This window comes from Carcharhinus amblyrhynchos, chromosome 5 (genome assembly GCF_965287045.1).
Source record: "Carcharhinus amblyrhynchos chromosome 5, sCarAmb.v2.hapA, whole genome shotgun sequence".
In the NCBI taxonomy this organism is placed as follows: domain Eukaryota; kingdom Metazoa; phylum Chordata; class Chondrichthyes; order Carcharhiniformes; family Carcharhinidae; genus Carcharhinus; species Carcharhinus amblyrhynchos.
Window position 1 is genome coordinate 113,075,093 of NC_137328.1, and position 20,172 is coordinate 113,095,264.

A 20,172-nucleotide genomic window follows, 5' to 3' on the forward strand; every position below is an offset into this window, starting at 1 on the left:
CTTGCAGCCAGGCCAAAAGTGTTCAGCAAAATGATCACCCAGTCCGAGTTTGGTCTCTCCGATGGCCACATTGGGAGCAGTGAATGCAATAGGCCAGATTGAAAGAGGTTCATGAGAATCACTACCTCATCCAAAAGGGGTGTTTAGCTCTAGCTTTCCTCGGTTAGAGAAAGAAAATCTAAGGAAGAGAAGTCTCACATTCGCAAAGGGCATTTCACATCCTCAGGGCAACTGAAAGTACTTTACAACCAATGAGTTAACTTTCAAAGGGAGTGACTGTGAAACACAGCTGACAATTTTCACTCAGCAGGATACCAAAGGCAAGAATGAGACAAATTTGTTGTTAGCTGGAGTATAAATGTTAGACAGGACATCAGGAGAACAATGAACGTGCTAATCATTATCCAATGACCTCTGTGAGAAAATATGCGGGTGAAGGTTAATTTAAGTTTATTTTTATTAGTGTCACAAGTAGACTTATATTAATAATGCAATGCAGTTACTGTGAAAATCTCCTAGCCACCACGCTCCGGTGCCTGTTTGGGTACACTGAGGGAGAATTCAGCACGGCCAATACACCTAACTAACACTTTTGGACTGTGGGAGGAAATCAGAGCACCCAGAGGAAATCCACCCAGACACGGGGAGAAAATGCAAACTCCACACAGACAGTGACCCAAGCCAGGAATTGAACCCAGATCCCTCGTGCTATAAGGCAGCAGTGCTAACCACTGTTCTTTCCTTAATTAGCTGTTCTTTAAATTTCTGACACTAGCTTTCTTTGCCCCTTACCCCATGGTATGGCATTTCTTCTAGCAGAGCTGAGCAAAATGTTACCTGTCTAGTTGCAAAACCTCTATTCCACTGGTTTACAGTTAAAAACTAAACTGAAAAAGCTATTTTCCCAAAAAGTGCCTTGGTTGCTAAGCAACATTTTTTTCTCCAAGCTTTTATTAATTTACACACTGTACCTCTCAAAGCACAATAGAATCATAGAATTCCTACAGTGCAGAAGGAGGCTATTCGGCCCATTGAGTCTGCACTGATAACAATCCAACCCAAGCCCAATGCCTGTAACCTCACATATTTACCCCACTAATCCCTCTAACCTACGCGTCCTGGGACACCAAGGGGCAATTTAGCATGGCCATTTAGCCTAACCCACACATCTTTGGACTGTGGGAGAAAACTGGAACATCTGGAGGAAAGCCACGCAGACACGGGGAGAACGTGTAAACTCCACACAAACAGTGATTCAAGCTGTATATTGAACCTTGGTCCCTGGAGCTGTGAGGCAGCAGTGCTAACAACTGTGCCAATGTGCTACCCCATGCATGCATGGTTTTGACTGAAACCTAAACTTTGTGACACACAAATGTCTTTGTTTAACAGGAATCTAATTAGAGCATTAACTTTTCCTACACAAAACACTAATTTAAACCCATTTAAATCTATTTATATGTTTCTAATATTTAACTGTACAAATGTGTACTATTTAAAATTAACTCTGTTTTAATTTTCATGTAATTTGCAAACTTACTGATCATACCTCACATATTCATGTCTAGACTATTAATGCATGCTACAAACACCAAGTGACCCAGAACTGATCCCTGCAGTACGGCACTGGACACAAGCTTCCAGTCACAAAAATGACATTTGTCCATCACTCTCTGCCTCCTGCGACGAAGCTCAGTTTGGATCTAATTTGCCAAATTGCACTGGATCCCATGGCTTTTATCTTCTTGACCAGTCATCCGTGTGTGACCTTGTCAAAGGTCTTACTGAAGTCAATGTGGTCATTTTCACTTCATCCACAAACTCAGAATTTTCTCTTCACCACCACTTGTCAACAAAAATTGACATTTAAACGTTGTTAATATGTGTTTGCCCTGCAAGTATTCTTTCACACAGTCATTTCACTTGTCAGGCACTGTAAGAATGAACCTGGAATTTTATTACAAATGCTCTCCTTCCAGAGTTGTTTATGTTGAATTATTTGAAAAATTACATATCCTTCCCTTTTCAAATGGAAGTTGCTGAGCAAAAGAACACTATTTGCATAGCGCTTTATTATATTTCTTTGCAGCTTAGTGGCACAGTGGTTAGCATCGCTGCCTCACAGGACCTGGGTTCAATTTTGGCCTTAGATGGTTGTCTGTGTGGAGTTTGTACATTCTCCCACGCCTGCGTGGGTTTCCTTCGGGTGCTCCAGTTTCCTCCCATAGTCTGAAAGTTGTGCTGGTTAGGTGCATTGGCCATGCTAAATTTCCCTCAGTATACCTGAACAGGCACTGGAGTGTGGCAACTAGGGGATTTTCACAGTAACTTCATTTCAGAGTGTTATACAGCTTTTTATTTAAACACCTCCCAAGCATTCTAGTTTAATGAGGCAAACAAGGACGGTAATTCAATTATTTATTTATTTAACATTTCTGGTATCAACTCAAACATAAACAGTTCAAACATAAACATTAACTCTGTACTGAACTTTAACTCTGAACATCAACTTTGAACTGAATTTTAACTCTTAACTCCATGTTAACTTGAACTGAATATCAACTCTAACTAAGCATCAACTTTGACTATTTAATGGAAAATAAATACTACCATATTTAGGAAAACCTTGGCCAAGAAATATCCTCAATGTAAAATCTATCTTCTCCTTCTCTGAAGCATTCTTCAGGATACAAGTCTTCTTGCGATGGTTGATCTCTGACTTATCACCGGCAAATAAAGGCTCACACGTCTCTTCATCCTCAATTCTCTACTCGCTTCCAGAAAATGCTCTGTTATCCAGCCAATCAATTGATCAGAAACCCCAATTGCGTTGTTTGATTAGGCCAAGCAAATGCAGCCTGAATAGTTGCACTGGCCACTCTAGACTTCATCGTACCAAAGTACATATTGTTGACATTCAATGCCTGGAAAGAAAGGCTGACTCCAAAGGTCTTTACAGAATTCCTTCCTGCCAATAACAACCTCTTAACTTTGATACCTTTTGTCCTTTGACAACTTCCAGATCACTGGCCACAAGAAATCCCAGCGTAGTGAAAAAAAAAACAACTTTAACCAAAAACCAAGTTTGGTTGATTGAAATCTTCAGCATATTAATAGTTAAAACTGTAGACCATTCAGCCACAAGTGTTAATGTAAGCTTACTTGTGACACAAATAAATACATTTTAGACTTTAAGAAAAACAGCCACCTCTTATTCTCATCCTAGCTGAGGCTGAATATTCAATTCTAGGTTTCAGATGAAAGAGTTGGAACAAATGATGTGCTGTTTAGGCTTTTGAATCTTCAGAAAGAGGTATCTCAGAGGGAGCTTGTGAAATGTTTCGCAAGCCTACTGGTCTGGAGTAAGTAATGTGTAGGCACGACTGTGCAGCAAGATTAGATGACACAAGTTCAAAGGTACAGAGGGCAAATTTAACACGAGTCAGTGTTTCTTCCCGCAGAGATGATTAATAGCTGCAACATTTGACATTAAAGAGGGAACATTCAGCCATGGTCAGAGACAGAGCTAAAGGTGATTGTCAAGAAGAGAGCATTCAGGAAAATAAAACTGAGATTCTCTAATGGGGGGAAATGGTCATATTGTTATTCAGAAGGACTGAGATAAAATGAGCAGCTTGTTGTTTTTTTCATTTTGATTTGTTCTTGGTAAAGGACAACTATTCCTGAATTGGAATCCACATCAAAACAATAATACATGTTGAACAGGGTGACAGATGGAAAACTGACTTTACGCTTTAAGACTTTGAGTCAATTAATTACAGGGAATGTAAAGATAAACCTGAGTAGATCAAGAAAATAAGGTGCCACAGTGGTTAACACTGCTGCCTCACAACTCCAGGGACCCAGGCTCAATTCCTGTCTTGGGTCACTGTCAGTGTGGAGTTTGCACATTCTCCCTGTGTCCGTGTGGGTTTCCTCCAGGTGCTCCGGTTTCCTCCCACAGTGCTGGTTAGGTGCATTGACCATTCTAAATTCTCCCTCAGTGTACCCAAACACACACCGGAATTTGGCGACTCGGGGATATTCACAGTAACTTCATTGCAATGTTAATGTAAGCCTACCTGTGACAATAATAAATAAATTTTAACTTTAAAATCATTTGCCCAATATTTTATTTTGCAACATCATTGGATTCCCTTGGGAATAGTCAAGATAATTCATAAATGACCCCAACACCATGAACAGCCCTGAAATGTATTCTGGAATGAATGGTACTAACATGGTGACACAGTGGTTAGTACTGTTGCCTCACAGCACCAGGGACTCAGGTTCAATTCCGGGTTACTGTCTCTGTGGAGTTTGCACATTCTCCCACTGTCTGCCTGAGTTTCCACGATGTGCTCCGGTTTCCTTCCAAAGACCAAAGATATGCATGTTAGGTGGATTGGCCATGCTAAATTGTCCCTTAGGGTCTCAGAATGTGTAGGTTAGGGGGATTAATGGGTTAATCAGTGCACATGGGCCGAATGGTCACCTCCTGCACTGTAGGAATTCTATGATTCTAATACAAAGACACGGGTGCAAGAGAAGGCCATTTGGCCCTTTAAGTCTGCTCCATTCAGTAAAATCATGGCTGATATGGTTATGTTCTCTCAATTCCACTTTCCCCTTTGCCCCCATAACTCTTGACTCCCTTGTCAATCAAAAATATATCCAACTCAGTCTTTACAAAATTCAAAGACCCAGCCTTCACTGTTTTCTGGGAAAGAGATTTTCACAGATCAGCAACTCACTGAGAGAAATCAATTCTCCTGGACACTACCTTTAATTATTAAATTAATTAAACCATGTCATTAAGTTCTTTGTTTTCATTCAATTTTATTTGATTTTTTTACTGTTCTCTATCTTTTATTTCTTTATTGGCATTATTTTTCATTCTCCCGCATTCATCTCCCTTCCCTTATCTTTTATCCCTCTCGCTTCCCCTTTTTTACATTCTACCTCTGTCCCAGTCCTTCACCCCTCCAACCCCCCTCCCCTAACAAGTTCATCTGTCACAGTTTATAGCTTCTCTGCTTTCACACGCTTTATTCTCTCTGCGGACAGCTATTAACAGTTTTATTTCCCTCTGGTTTCTATGGCTATGACTCATCTTTCATTCTTTCCCCCTGCAGTATACATATCTCCCACTTTCTATATCTTTTAGCTTTGACAAAAGGTCATCTGGACTCAAAACATCAGCTCTTTTCTCTCCTCACAGATGCTGCCAGACCTGTTGTGATTTTCCAATATTTTCTCTTTTGGTTTCAGATTTCAGCATCCACAGTAATTTACTTTTATTCAGTACTTAACTCACTGCCACTTCTCCTCCAGGAATGCCTACCCTGAAGAAGTACTGCTCTTCTCTCCAACAGGATTTCCGTATATCTCTCCCTCCCTATCCACCTTCACTGCTTTCCATTTCTCCCCCAGTGCTGAACAAGGTACTTACCAAGACTCACTTCCACAGCCACATTTCCTTCCTCTGTGACTGTCTTTGTCTCTGACTTACCCCATGTGGATTTCAACATTCTTCGAACTGCTGTTCTTGTCATATCCTGAAAGCCACACTCAGTTCTATGCACCGCCACATGAAGACACTCAACATCTGTCTCCATCAACATTGTCTTACTCTGTCTCAAAGCTGTCCCAATCCCCAGTTTCGTTTCATCCTTTGCATCATTCGACATCCAAACAAAAAACTTTTCAAGTTTCTTGCACATGTAAAGGAACACAAGCTTCAACAACTTATCAACAACACTGCCCATCCCAGGCCCTCCAGCAATCCCAATCCCTCAAACTCCATCTCTTCGAGCCTCGACCCTTGCCATGTGCTCACCAAACCCTCTGACCTTCCTCTCTCTGAGGCTGAGTGTGTTGTTCTCAGCAACAGACTCAGCTTTGTAACCTTACAACCCCACCACAATGAGTTCAGGGCTGGACAAGATGTTGAACTCTTCTTTCATCACCTTTGTCTCCGTGCCCACTTCTTTGGGCAAGAGTCCTCCCCCCATTCCACAGATTCTTTCACATGTTTCCAACATTCTGCCTCCAAATGGACACCCCCACCGAGGCAATTACCTGCCCTTGATCTTTTCATTGGGAATTGTTGTCTGGACATTGGCCGTCTCAATTCTTCTGTCCCTCTCACTATTCCAATCTCTTTTTCCAAACTTTCCACCCTTCGCACTCTCAGGTTCAATCCTGACATTGTTACCAAACCTGCCAACAAAGAGGGTGCTATTGTTATCTAGTGTACTGATCTCTACCTCATAGAGGCTGAACACCAACTCTCAGATATTTCCTCCTACCTCCTACTGGACCACACCTCTACTTTCTCAGAAGACTAAGGAAATTTGGCATGTCAGCTATGATTCCACCAACTTTTACAGATGCACCATAGAAAGCATTCTTTCTGGTTGTAGCATAGCTTGGTATGGCTCCTGCTCTGCCCAAGACCACAAGAAACTACAAAAGTTTGTGAATGTATCCCAGTCCATCATGCAAACCAGCCTCCCATCTACTGATTCTGTCTATACTTCCCACTGCCTCGGAAAAGTAGCCAGAATAATTAAGGACCCCACACTCCTCACACAATCTCTCCTCCCCCTTCTTCCATTGGGAAAAAGATACAAATGTCTGAGGCCACTTGCCAGCTGGCTCAAGAACAGCTTCTTCCCTGCTGCTGTCAGACTTTTGAATGGACTTATCTTGTAATTACATTGATCTTTCTCTACACCTTACTTGTGGCTAATAAATAAATTTTAACTTTAACCCTAGCTATGACTGTAACACTGTATTCTGCATTCTCTTGTTTCCTTCTCAATGTACAGTACGCACTCTCTGTATAGCATGCAAGAAAGAATACTTTTCACTGTATGCTAATACATGTGACAACAATAAAACAAATCAAATCAAAGTGTCTGTGTGGGTTTTCTCTGGGTGTTTCAGTTTCCCCCCACAGTTCAAAGGTATGCGGGTTAGGTTGATCGATCTTGCTAAGTTGCCCCTTAATGTCAGGGGGATTAGCAGGGTAAATATGTGAGGTGATGGGAATAGGGCCTGGGTGGGATTGTGGTTGGTGCAGATCCGATGGGTCGAATGGCCTCCTTCTGCACTACACTGATTCAGTTTTTGTAATTAATGTGGACATAAAGGAAAGGAACTAGAAGTGACCTTTAGCGGATGAACAAGCACTCCACGCTGAAACAGAGATGTCTGCAAGTGTTTAGTGTTTTGCCTAATTTGCTAGGTTTGGAAGGATTTACGGAAGAATATCTGAGATTAGATGCCAACTGCCAAGTGTAGCATAAAATTCCATCACGTAAAGAGTTAGCGTGGGACTAAATACAGTATGGCCCATTCACATGACCCCTACCTGGAAGTTATGTTGGACAGAGAGGCCTGTAGACACAAACATGGAGACAACCCCTGGCTTGAATCTTTACTGTATCGATGTGTATAGCTTTCAGCAGTTAATACCTACTGTTAAGGATATAAGAACTAGGAGCAGGAGTAGCCCATCTGGCCCCTAGAGCCTGCTCTGTCATTCAATAAGATCATGGCTGATCTTTTTGTGGACTCAGCTCCACTTACCTGGTCACTCACCATAACCCTTAACTCTTCTACTGGTCAAAAATTTATCTATCCTTGCCTTAGGTAGCCTCAACTCCTTCACTGGACAGGGACTTCCACAGATTCACAACCCTTTGGGATGAAGAAGTTTCCCCTCAACTCAGTCCTAAATCTGCTCTCCCTTATTTTGAGGTCATGCCCCCCAGTTCTAGTTTCACCCACCAGTGGAAAAAACTTCCCTGCTTCTATCTTATCTACTCCCTTCATAATCTTATATGTTTCTATAAGATCTCCCCTTATTCTTCTGAACTCCAATGAGTATAGCCCTAGTCTACTCAGCCTCAGTTGAACTACTCAGACTACAAATACCTTAATAAGACCTATCGACCTGCGCCCAACACCAGGTTAAACAACAAAGACCACTGTCACATATATCAGACTTGTTGGTGCATGACTGTCACTAACTTGAGGGAGCTATGCATGAGCAATATGTAAGGCTGCATTTGCTGCAACTGCAGAGGGCATACTCAACACTCATGCAGTCACTGCATCTGAGATTTCGTACCTATTTAACTAGTTGTCATGATATGACAAAAGGAGGGAATGTGAAGTTGTATGAATGAAGTAGTGGCATGATGGGAAAATTGATCAAGTATTTGGTACAAAGTAAGGAAAGCTGATCAAGCTATCCCAAAATGCCCGACCCTTTTAAGACCTGATAAAGCTGACTCAGCATATCATAGGACTGTGTGAGTATGACAAGAAAAGGTCAGGGATGAAGGAGTCACCAACATTCTTCTGTCCTATCAAAGGACAAGATAAAGGTGTGACTGTTGAGACAGAGTTCTAGGAGGTCTGCAGGTTGTACCATGATTTATGACATTGCTTATGATGCTACTACTGATCGATTTCCTCAATAAGGTCTACTTGCACAAACTGATAATGATTATGTATAAATACTGAACTGATTCTTTATGTTAGGGCGAATGCGAGGAAGAATCAGCGAGTCGTAACGACGGCTCTCTGAACTCAACCTTTTGCCAATACTGCATACAGTCTTTCGTAAATAAAGACAAGTTATTTTGTTGGAACGGACTTTGTTGAGTCTTTCTACCACAGTCAAGAAGCAGGAAAATTTTCACTACAATGCATGGCACAATTTCTTCCGCAGTGATGTGATGAATAAAACTCGAGGAGAAACCTGAAAAAATAATTTTATGTTCATGAAGTGTTTTAATTTAAAAATTAATTAGCAGAAGTTTTAAAGCCAATGTTTTTTGTTCAAAAAAAGCTAGAGAAAAATGAGTTTTCTGAATTTTTTTAGCTTCTACCATCACAATACGCTAAAAGGCAGCTACTGCTGCATTGTAAAACAATGTACAACAAGAGGCTGTCTATTTTGAGAGTTACACTCTGATAACTGTGTTGAGAAAATAAATTTAGTGATACAACAAGCGAGGTGGAAATGGCTAGGACAATAACCATGGATTGCAAAGAAAAACTGGGTGAGGGCTCAGTCACTGAAGGTGGAGAGGTGCAAAAGATAAGCTCTCTCAGTTCATCTGTGACTAAAACCCTTTTCTAGACTGGAGTGTTCCTGTATAATCCTAATGGACCATATCCTCCACCCTTCTTATTTCTGTCACCTCTTCCAGCCAAGTGGTTTTCTCCCACAGTCCAAAAATGTGCAGTTGGGTAGATTGGCCATGCTAAATTTCCCTTAGTGTCAGGGGGACCAGCTAGGGTAAACGCATGGGGTTATTGGGGATATGATCTGGGTGTGCTATGGTCAGTGCAGACTCAATAGGCCGAATAGCCTCCTTCTGCGCTGTATGATTCTGTGATTCATTCACCCATCACCTCTTTGTTCATTGAACCACACTGGCTCTCAATAAAGCAAAACCAACATTTGAAAATCATCCACTTTGTTTTCAAAGGCCTCCTCCCTATTTCTGTCACCCTTTCCAGCCCTACAACCCTCCTGAGGTCTCCCCATTCTTCCAATTCTGGCTTCATGTGCAACCAGTCCGTTTAATGTTCTTCCTTTGGCTGCCTAATCCTCAAGCATTATTCTCTCTCCTTCTCCAACTCTCACTCTCTCCCCCTTCCAGATGCCCCTCAAAACCAACTTCTTCGACCCCAGGGTGAATTTTCCGACCCTTTCCAGAAGTGGGATTTTCCCGAAGGCAGGTTCCCTGGCAGCAGGACCGATGAGTCCGGCAAAACACCATGGGCATCGGTGGGGAGATCCTGCTGGCAGCCAATGGTGAGCTGCTTCTGTCACTAGAAAATATGCAGGGAGGGGAGAGGGGCAATGGGCAGAAAACTCACCCAAAGGCCAAAGGTTCTGGTCATCCATCTTATTAGCTCCTTAATGGTGAAATATTTTATTTGCCAGTTCTCCTGTGAACCATAATCGGATGGTTCACAATGTTAGAGGCACTATATGAATTCAACTCTTTGTTATGCATTGTTTTCCCCAGGGAATAAATGTTAATTATTGGGGGATATAGGTAGAAGGTAAAAGGAGGAATGTGAGAGGTAAGTTTTTTACACAGAGGATGGCACACGCTGCCAGAGGAGGTGGTAGAAACAGATGCAATTGCAACATTTAAGAGGCATCTTGACAGATACATGAACAAGCAGGGAATAGAGGGATACGGACCGCGTAGAGGCAAAGATTTAGAAAGACATCATATATCGGCATAGGCTTGTTGGGCCGAAGGGCCTGCTCCTGTGCTGTACTGTTCTTTGTTCACTTTGTTTTGTAAAGATGCATGCACATACATATCCGGTGCCAAAATGATATCTGTACTTAATCATAAAATATATGGTCTGACCAGAGGTGGAAAGATACCATCACACTGAAGTTTCATCGATACTACTTGCTTTGATCTAGTATTCCATTCCAACCTAAGTGATCATTCAGTCAGACTTGTCACATTGTGAAATTCTCCTGGCTTGGATCAATGCTCCAAGGTGTCATCCCCGGGAATCGAGAGAAATTTTAACCTGTCAGTGATCAATGTAAGTGAACCGAGCACTAAAAAGTGATTACAGTTTCTTTCCCCCTCTAATGTCTATTCTCTGCAGAGCAGAGGAAGTTCAGGGGAGATTTATAGAGACGTTCAAATTTATGAAGGGTTTTGATAGAGTCAATAAAGGAAAAAAGCTATTTCCTCTTGCAGGAACCCCAGAGGACGTCCATTTACAGTAACTGGATAAGGAGCCAGAGGTGAGACAAAGAGAATTTTGTTCTTGATGCAACACAGTATTATGATCTGGAATTCAAGGCTGGCAGTAGCAAATTCAATAACTTTCAAGAAGAAAATAGACAGGGGAGAAAATTGCAGAGCCCTATTTTTAGGACAAACCAAGTAAGAAAATTGCAGAGCCACAGTGAAAGAGCTGGTGAGTGGGACAAATTGGACATCTCTTTTCGAGAGTCATCATGGACATATTCGTCTGAGTGGCCTCCATCTGTGTGGTAAGGTTTTATAACCACTCTGCTCTGGTTCTGCCACTTGCAATTACAAGTGTGGAGAATATGGGATGAACTGATCAGCCCTCTCCCTTTCCGATCGTGATAATTTGGAAACCTACACTTCAACAGGAAACAGGAATGATTAAATCTGAGTTTGGACTCTAAATGAATTTGTGCCATGGAGGGGAAAAGAGTGAACAGCATTTATGCGTTGCCATCAATTATTTCTTCTTATTCATCCATTTAGGAAGATGCTACATGAGCTCTATAGTTACCTTGTCACTTTCAAATGTCACATATGCCATAAAGTGCATATGAGCTAATTATTCTCTAATTAAATGGGTTATTATTATTTTGCCCACAGATCTATTATATTGATACTTGAACACTTATGGTGTTTGATTAACTTTTTCTCTAATCATTTGGCTTGGGGATGTTGAGCTGATATTAGAATACCTAAATGCATTGCTTTGCCACAGTCTTTCAAATGTTAGCCAGCAAAAGGTGTTTCCCGTCCACAGGGAAATTTTAATCCTTTTGGATTTCCAACCACCTCCACGTTCCAGATATGTGGATCAATCACAGGAGGGAGCACCAGTGAAGCCAGTCCGGTCATTACCAACAGCAATTCTTCAATTCTGTGAACTGTAGAATGGCAGAAGATCATCTATTTTCTTCAATTTCTCATTCCAACAATCAACCTGATGAAGGTAATGTTGAGAAAGAAGGAACTTGCATTTCCATAGCACCCTTCACAATTTCAGGACCTGCCACAGCACATTTTGACCAATGAACTGTTGAAATCTAGGAAGGACATTCAAAGAGAAAAGTACCACAAACAGTAACATGATAATAATCAGACAGCTCGCAGCCCTCCATAGTCAGATATAGTGGCTATCATTAGGAGCCATGCTCTAGAATCCGCACCTTTGTCAATTCCATCTCAAGTGGCTGGTGGAGGGCAGGGCCATGATCCCCTGGATCGGGGGTGTATTAAATGGTGGCGGAGTGAGCTGGATGACACTCCCACATTGCCATGCCATGCGTCAGTTAATGTCCAGTTCGTGGCCAAAGCCATCCATGACTTTAAAGCAGTCATGCTCGGCACCGATGGCACTGGTAGTCTCAACGAGGCACAACAATGCACTGGGCTACTATCTGAGTGCACCCCTGCACAGATAGAATTTCACATCAGGCCCAATCCTTCTCTCAGGGGTTGGAGCCCCACAATTTGGCATGTCCTTTAGCACTGCATGGAGGGGTTTCCTGTGTGGGATGTTGCTTCATTTCCATCACTTCCTTGCCCTCACCCATCACTGGAAGTGTCTTGCTTTAATGCTTTAGCTATCCACTAAAGCAGTAAAGTAATTAAACAAATGGCTGAACTTTTAGTTTTCTTCAAAGGCTTGTATGTACGTTCCCCTCTAAGCCATGTACCATCTGGACTTGGAACTACATCACTATTTCTTCACTGCCATTGAGTCAATATCATGGATCTCCCATATCTACAGCACTGAGGGTGTTCCATCATATACACTACAGTGTTTCAAGATAACAGCTCTTCACCACCTTCTCAATGTCGATTAGGGTTGGACAACAAATAATGACCTCATCAGCAATGTAATATCACATGAAAGAATTAAACATTTTATGTAATGGAATCCCAGAATGAATATTTGGCGAAGCTTCAAACTCACTAACAGATTTAGCTCTGCAGTAGTTGTTGATTCAGCTGGTTGTAAAGTGACTATGAACTTGTTTAATTTTGTTTTATCTATATTTTTTGAGCTTAACAAGCTAACCAAGTAAACCAAATCAAATAAACTGAGGGACAAGTTAAAATAGCAGCCCCATTGGAGGACACTACAAGCATTGACATTTTAAACCATATAGCTGAGCTGAAATCAAATGAAAAGATTAAAGCAAGTGACACCATCAAATCTGAATTTTGATATTGTTCAATGCAAGAGAGCACTTTATCCAGTGGATCAAGACTCCGCCACTTTCACAATGCTAATCAACTTAACAGTTATGTATCATTTAAGAAAAAGGTCCCATTTTCAATCACTGTTAAAACAGAAAAAAAAATCATACAGCACTTCACTATGACATGTGAAGGTGGCAACACCTTATGGACTTACTTGTAAAAGTGTTTCTGACCCCAGAACAGGGTTGTCATTGATTTGTTTCATCATTCAGCTGGTGCAAACTACAGTGCATTCTGAGGCAGGCCTTGCTCCATCAAAAATGAGAGTGGTCCAAAATGCCCACCACTTCCACATTGGAGCCAACTACATTGGAAGGGGTACTTCTAAGTGCACGTCCTTATCCCATACCCTTCAGAAACCCCTACAATGGGAATGGAGTGGAAGTCCCAGAATCAGGACCTGCCCACATTTCTAAAACCCACCTGACCTGAAAATCTAGACATACCAATTAAATAGTTCAAGGGAACCTAGTATGGCACTATGCCATTATCTTTTGTCTTGTATAACAAAGACGGATATTTGACATGACTTCATGAGGTAGGCAAATGGTCTGCTCCTGTATTCTAGGGCTGGAGTAAGGGAAAGGATTGCTTTACTTTATGGAGAACAGTAGGCTAAGGTTGAATAGAGAAAATGTGAGGATGCATAAATATTGCATGATTATTCTTTGCTTTCCTTTGAAAGACTATAAGTGTTCTTCGAGACTTTCTCCTCAGTAAATCAAACTCTTGGGCATCGTCCAGGGTGGGCTAAGTTTAATGTGATCCCTGAAATTAATTTGCAGGACAAACATTTCCTTTTCATCCTTTGGGTTTCTTTATGTTTAGTAAGTGCCACAAGTATTACGTAATCTTGTCACACTGTGTGGAAGCAGAAAATTGAAACAAATTAGAATTATTCTAGAATCAATAAATAATTTCCCACAATCCATAAAAGTTTCAGTTTTTGCTCCAAAAATAGTAAGTTCCAATCAGTTCCTGCCACACCTGTCTATTCTTATGCTGCACTGTGGCAAAAACACAATACTCAAGACACTTATAGCACAATGGTCATATACATACAAATTCTTTCTTCCTTCACTAAATATACTATTTGTACCACAAGAGGACTTTCACAATTCAGCTTGTATCTACTAAAACGTTACTATGCCCATTAATTGTTCAGTGTATCCTTATTCATGATATAAGACCCTTATAAGACCCTTGTCAGACCCCACTTGGAGTACTATGCACAGTTCTGGTCGCCTCACTACAGGAAGGATGTGGAAGCTATTGAGAGGGTGCAGAAGAGATTTACAAGGATGTTGCCTGGATTGGGAGGCATGCCTTATGAAGTTAGGTTGAGGGAGCTAGGTCTCTTCTCCCTGGAGAGACGAAGGTTGAGAGGCGACCTGATAGAGGTTTGTAAAATGTTGAGAGGAATAGATAGGGTGGATTCTTGGAGGCTATTTCCCAGGGCTGAAATGGTTGTTACAAGAGGACACAGGTTTAAGGTGCTGGGGAGCAGGTACAGAAGAGGTGTTAGGGGTAAGATTTTCACTCAGAGGTTGGTGAGTGAGTGGAATCAGCTGCCATCAGTGTTGGTAGAGGTGAACTCGCTGGGGTCATTTAAGAGACTTCTGGATGACTACATGGGATTTAATGGGATTGGGAGTTATAGATAGTTCTATGGCCTGGTAGGTATGGATATGATCGGCGCAACTTGTGGGCCGAAGGCCCTGTTTGTGCTGCAGTGTCCTACGTTCTATGTTCTATATGAATTTCACATTTAAGGGGAGAGTGATGGCCTATTAATCCAGGAACTCAACTAACGCTCTGGAGACCCGGATTTGAACCTGCCCGGCAGGCGGTGAGATTGTAATTCACTTTAAAAAAATTCTGGAATAAAAATCTACTGATGACCATGAAACCATTGTTGATTGTCGGAAAAACTCACCAAGTTCACTCATGCTCTTTAGGGAAGGAACTCTTCCGTCCTGAACTGAATTGGTCTAAATGAGACAGAGCTGCAGCAATGTGGTTGACTTTCAACTGCCCTCAGGCAACTAGGGATTGGATGGTCAGTGACGCCCATGTCCCATGAAGAAGTGAAAAAAAAACTATTCATTATCCCCTCTGCGACCCCTGGATGACGTTGCTCTTATCAGATCATAGGAATTGCTGAATGGAAAATGAAATAGGCCTATGTGGTTTGCCTTCTACCATCTTGGTAGCTGCATAATGAAATAATGAAGCTGTTGACTAATCATAGAAATCCATCTTTATGCGTTGGCCCAGAAGTAGCCCAGAGATGAGGCAAGGAAAAACTCAGGGCAGGGGAACTTTGGGAACCATTGCGCTCAAGGCCATCCCAGGCAAGTTGCACTTACCACATGGAGCAATGTACATTATACAACCAGGGAAAACCCAGAACAGTTCCCTTATTTACCTTGTTCTCCTTTCCCTAGTCAGGTACAGGTGAGTTTGCCTGAAATGGCCTTGGTAACTGCAGGTTAGGAATCTTCATGAACTTGATTAAGATCAAAGAGAGGCAGGGCTGGAATGAAATAGCCACCAAGTGGCAAACACAGAAACGCCGGCACATCCACATCAAACACAGAAAAGACAGGGAAGAAAGCAGGCCTTTAACAGCATTGTGGGCTAAGCTGGTATCTGGTAAGTTATTTCATCTTCATAGGATCCCTAGAATCATAGATTCTCTACAATGCAGAAGGAGACCGTTTGGTCCATCAAGCCTTTACTGACAACAATCCCATCCAGGTTCCATTCCCCGTAAACCCACATATTTACCTTGCTCATTCCCCTGACACCAAAGGGACAATTAGCATGGCCAGCCAACCTAACCCGCACATCTCTGGAGTGTGGGAAGAAACTGGAGCACCCAGGGGAAACCCACACAGACACGGGGAGAATGTGCAAACTCTACTCAGACAGTCACCCAAGGCTTGAATTGATCCCGGGTCCCTGGCGTTGCGTGGCAGCAGTGCTAACCACTGTGCCTCTGTGCTGTGTACTTCTTCATGAAGGCAGACAGACTTTAGCAGCTGTTGGGGTGCGTGCCAGCTGTATGTACCAGCAACATGAATTGTGGATGAGATGCAGGAAGAGTTTAAAAATGTAAATGAAATGGTTTTGGCTCCTTTACAGTTCATCATGAAATGCCGCAGCACCCAGTGTAGCTGTGTTGATTAAGGTGAGTCATGACAGTGCTGTGATTACTCAGTAAACAACGTGATTGCTGCACTGGTACTTCTGCTAACTAGCAAGCTGTCAAATAAAAGATCAACCTCGTAAACGTAGAAATATCTTCAGCTGAATTTTAAAAAAATTCGGAGGTTATGAATTAGGGAGCAGGAACTGGCCACTTGGAACCTCAATCCTGCTCCACCATTCTACAAGACCTAATTTTAACATTGACTTTGCATACAGTAATAGTGTAGATCAGAGAGAAATCTGTGACTGTACAAGCAAGTACAGGAAATAACTAATCATTTTCCCACAGATTTATCGGTAATAATACTTTGAAACTTGTAAGTATATAGTGATTTCACATTTTTGCAATCATTACCATTAAGTCCTACCTGAATGAATAATAAGTGAAGGTTGCAACCAAAACTATGGAGCCAATTCTCCCGTTGTGATTCGCAAATTTTCTGCTGGGTCCGGTCAGGAGAATTGCGTGCTGGTCATTTCGTGGGATGCATGAGCATCATACAGAGCCAAGGGACAGTCGCAGTCAGGACCGTGCTGGAAACTGGCAGGAAGAGAAGTAAGTGACTTAAATCTTTTTCAAATGTAGTTTACATGTGATTATCGGACCCAGCAGGGGGCTTGCCGAGCCTGATAGCATCTCTCACCCCGCCAGGAGTACTTCATTCCAACGGGGTTTAGAGTAGCTCCCCATGTTCGGGGAACGAGCAGAAGACCCCGCCAGAGTGAAGGGAGGCAATCAGAGCCCCCCCCCCCCACCTCCCCCAGGGGGGTTGGGCAGCAGGGGGTGGGCCTCCTGGGCATGGGCACCCTGGACATGCTAGCCTAAGCCTCCTGGCACTGTCCAAGGGGCAAAGTGCCCATGCCCAGGAGTCACCTTGGCACTGCCCACCAGGCATCGGAGAGTGGCAAGGCATTGGGGCCTATTGAGGATGAGGCCTGGGGGGAGGGGTGGGTGGGAATTGGTGGGGGTGGGGCTGGGGGGGGTCCCACTGCCACGGAGATCGGTCTGGGCTGGAGGAAGGCCAGTGATTGGGGGTGGGCTGGGGGGAAGAGGTCTGCCAGGGTGAGGGGGTGGGGGGGATCATCATGGCTGGGGGAGTGTGGGCTGGACATCGGGGCACTCTGAGGTGGGGAGGATCGGGGCTGGAACGGGTACTGTTGTGGGGGCTGCGATCAGGACGTGGAGTGAGGGAGAGTTGCAGGGGCAGCACTGCAGGGATTCCAGGTTGGGCCAGTGATTGAGCTGGCCAGCAAGTGGGGAGACTGACAGATCGGGGCCACTGCGCATGTGCAGAGTTCCAGAACTGTCAGAACCCGGTGTGAATAGGCCCCACCCCCTGGTCTTCAATGAGATCCATGATTGTGGTGTGCACAGTAAGGAGATTCAGGTCTGAAGCTGCACTGAAACAACAGTTGTTATCTAGACCAGTTTTCCCACCAATTGTAAGGTGAATCACCCCCGATATTTCCAAACAACATTACAAAATCTTGTTCTATTAATATATTTGCTATGCAGCCATTTTGCATTTCGTCAGGGGGGTGGGCATGGTGGGTAACCACACTGTAATCAATTAGAGTAGAACTCAAAATAAAGCAATATTATTTGTCATTTGCATGATTTAAGCTCATTTAGAGCATTTTTCCAAGAGTATTACTTCTTATCTGGTCTTGTTAGACATAAGCCATGATAAAAGCCACATGCATTCAATTCTCCACTGGGATAATCTCCACTTTCTTGAATGCAACTACTGATAAATTGAAAGATTTTTGGATTATTTTGCTTTTTAGCACATTGACTGGAGTGTCATTCAGCCTGTTAGGTTACAGTTTTGAGAATTGAGTCCTAAATATTCAAACAGAGGAATCTGTGTTACATATGCAGTTATTTATTTATTACTGACTTGTGGCTCTGTGATCTGACTTACAAAGAACAAAGAACAACACAGTGCAGGAAACAGGCCCTTCAGCCCGACGAGCCCGCGCCGCCATCTTAACAATGCGTTTTTCCTCCTCCACCCTTGACCCATGTCTATGCTTATGGTACCCACATTGGAAACCAGATTAAGGGGAGACTAACTTAGGGACAATTTGTTGCATTGAAAAACTTTTGGTGGAGAGTCTTCTGGTCCTAAGTTGAAGTAATTTTACTCAGAAGCAACATTAGATCTACACTATGTGTCATCTCATCATATGAAATGTGATTTGAGGTGATGGTCCAGTGGTATTATCTAGACTATTAATCCAGAAACTCAGCTGTGGACCCGGGTTCGAATCCTGCCACGGCAGATGGTGGAATTTGAATTCAATAAGAAATATCTGGAATCAAGAGTCTACTGATGACAACAAAACCATTGCCCATTGTTGGAAAAACCCATGTGGTTCACGAATGTCCTTTCAGGAAGGAAACCTGTCATCCTTACCTGGTCTGGCCTACACGTGACTCCAGAGCCACAGCAATGTGGTTGACTCTCAACTGCCCTCAAAGGGCAACTAGGGATGGGCAATAAATACTGGCCAGCCTGCCACGCTCATGCCCCATGAATGCATAAAAAATTAATACACATCTCAAAGTCATAAACCTGCCATTATATCATCACCTTGTCTGGTAAATTAGTGTACTAAAACACATTATAGTTATAAATAGAAGCTTGACATGTGCAACATACCTTACTTAAACTCAAGATAAAGCAAAATACAGTGTGGATGCTGGAATCTGAAAGAGAAACAGAAAATGCTAGAAAATATCAGAATTTGTGGAGTGACAGCATTTGTGGAGAGACAATAGTCCCAGATTGCTCTGTTCTCCACAGATACTGTTAGACCTGCTGGGATTTTCCAGCATTTTCTGTTTTTGTTACTGATATTGGATCAGGCAGCAGGGATTCGTGTCAATGATGTGCAGGCATCGAACTGGGGTCTGTTTTAAACAGAGCTCTGACTCTTTGCAGTATAGACCAAGCTCCAGGCTAGTGTCAGAATCAGGCAAATGCCAGACTAATGTCCTTATGAGACAGACCCCAGATTTGCATCAAGACCTGAGAAACTTCAAACGCAGGACATAATGAGGTGGGTCCTGGATTTGTGTCATTGAAAAGTGGGCCCCTTCCTAGAGTAATTGAGTAATGTTATAAAGTTGCATATGCAAGATTAAAACAGTGGTGCTTGAAAATGTAAATAGTGAAAATAAATGCGAAGAAAAGGAACAAAAGAAACCAAATAGCATTGTATCTTTAAAAGCCGATTGTGTCAGTACCTGAAAAAAAAAGCTGTTTTTGGTTTCAGTGTTGAAATATTTAAATTGCAGGCTGCAGGCTGCAGAAACAGGTCTTTGTATCAAAACTTAAAAGTCAGTGTTCCAATCTAACCAAAACAGGCTTTTGAATTGGACCAATGAGTTTAAAACAAGCACACAGAGACACAGAACCAATGGAATTCAAATGTGAGGGTTGTTGACAGCCTCAAGCCATTCAGGTCACAGAAATACTGTGAAGTAATTCCAGGTATATAAACCTGGACAAGAGGAATAACTGGCAGAGTATGCTTACCACCTCTTAAGTCAGAAGGAGGGAAAGATGAGATTCTCGTGTAAATTTTGCAGATTTAAATGTATGTTCTCGTATAATCACCATCTAAGCAGAAGGAGATGCCAATTCAGAAAGTATTCCAGATGACAGCATCATCTAAGAATGTTCATACTTCCGAAAGACGCCTTGCTGTATATTTTTTGAGAGTGATCATACTCTATAAGGTTTTATTTCATTATTCCTGAATTTAGTCTTATAATATTTAAACAGCATTCTCGTGGGATTTTATTCAGTTTGTTAATTGTTTTAATAAGGTTGTTGCCAGTTTTAAAAAACAAAGACCTGTTAAGTATTCGTGATAGTGTTAGATCCTGCTTTAATTGACCAAA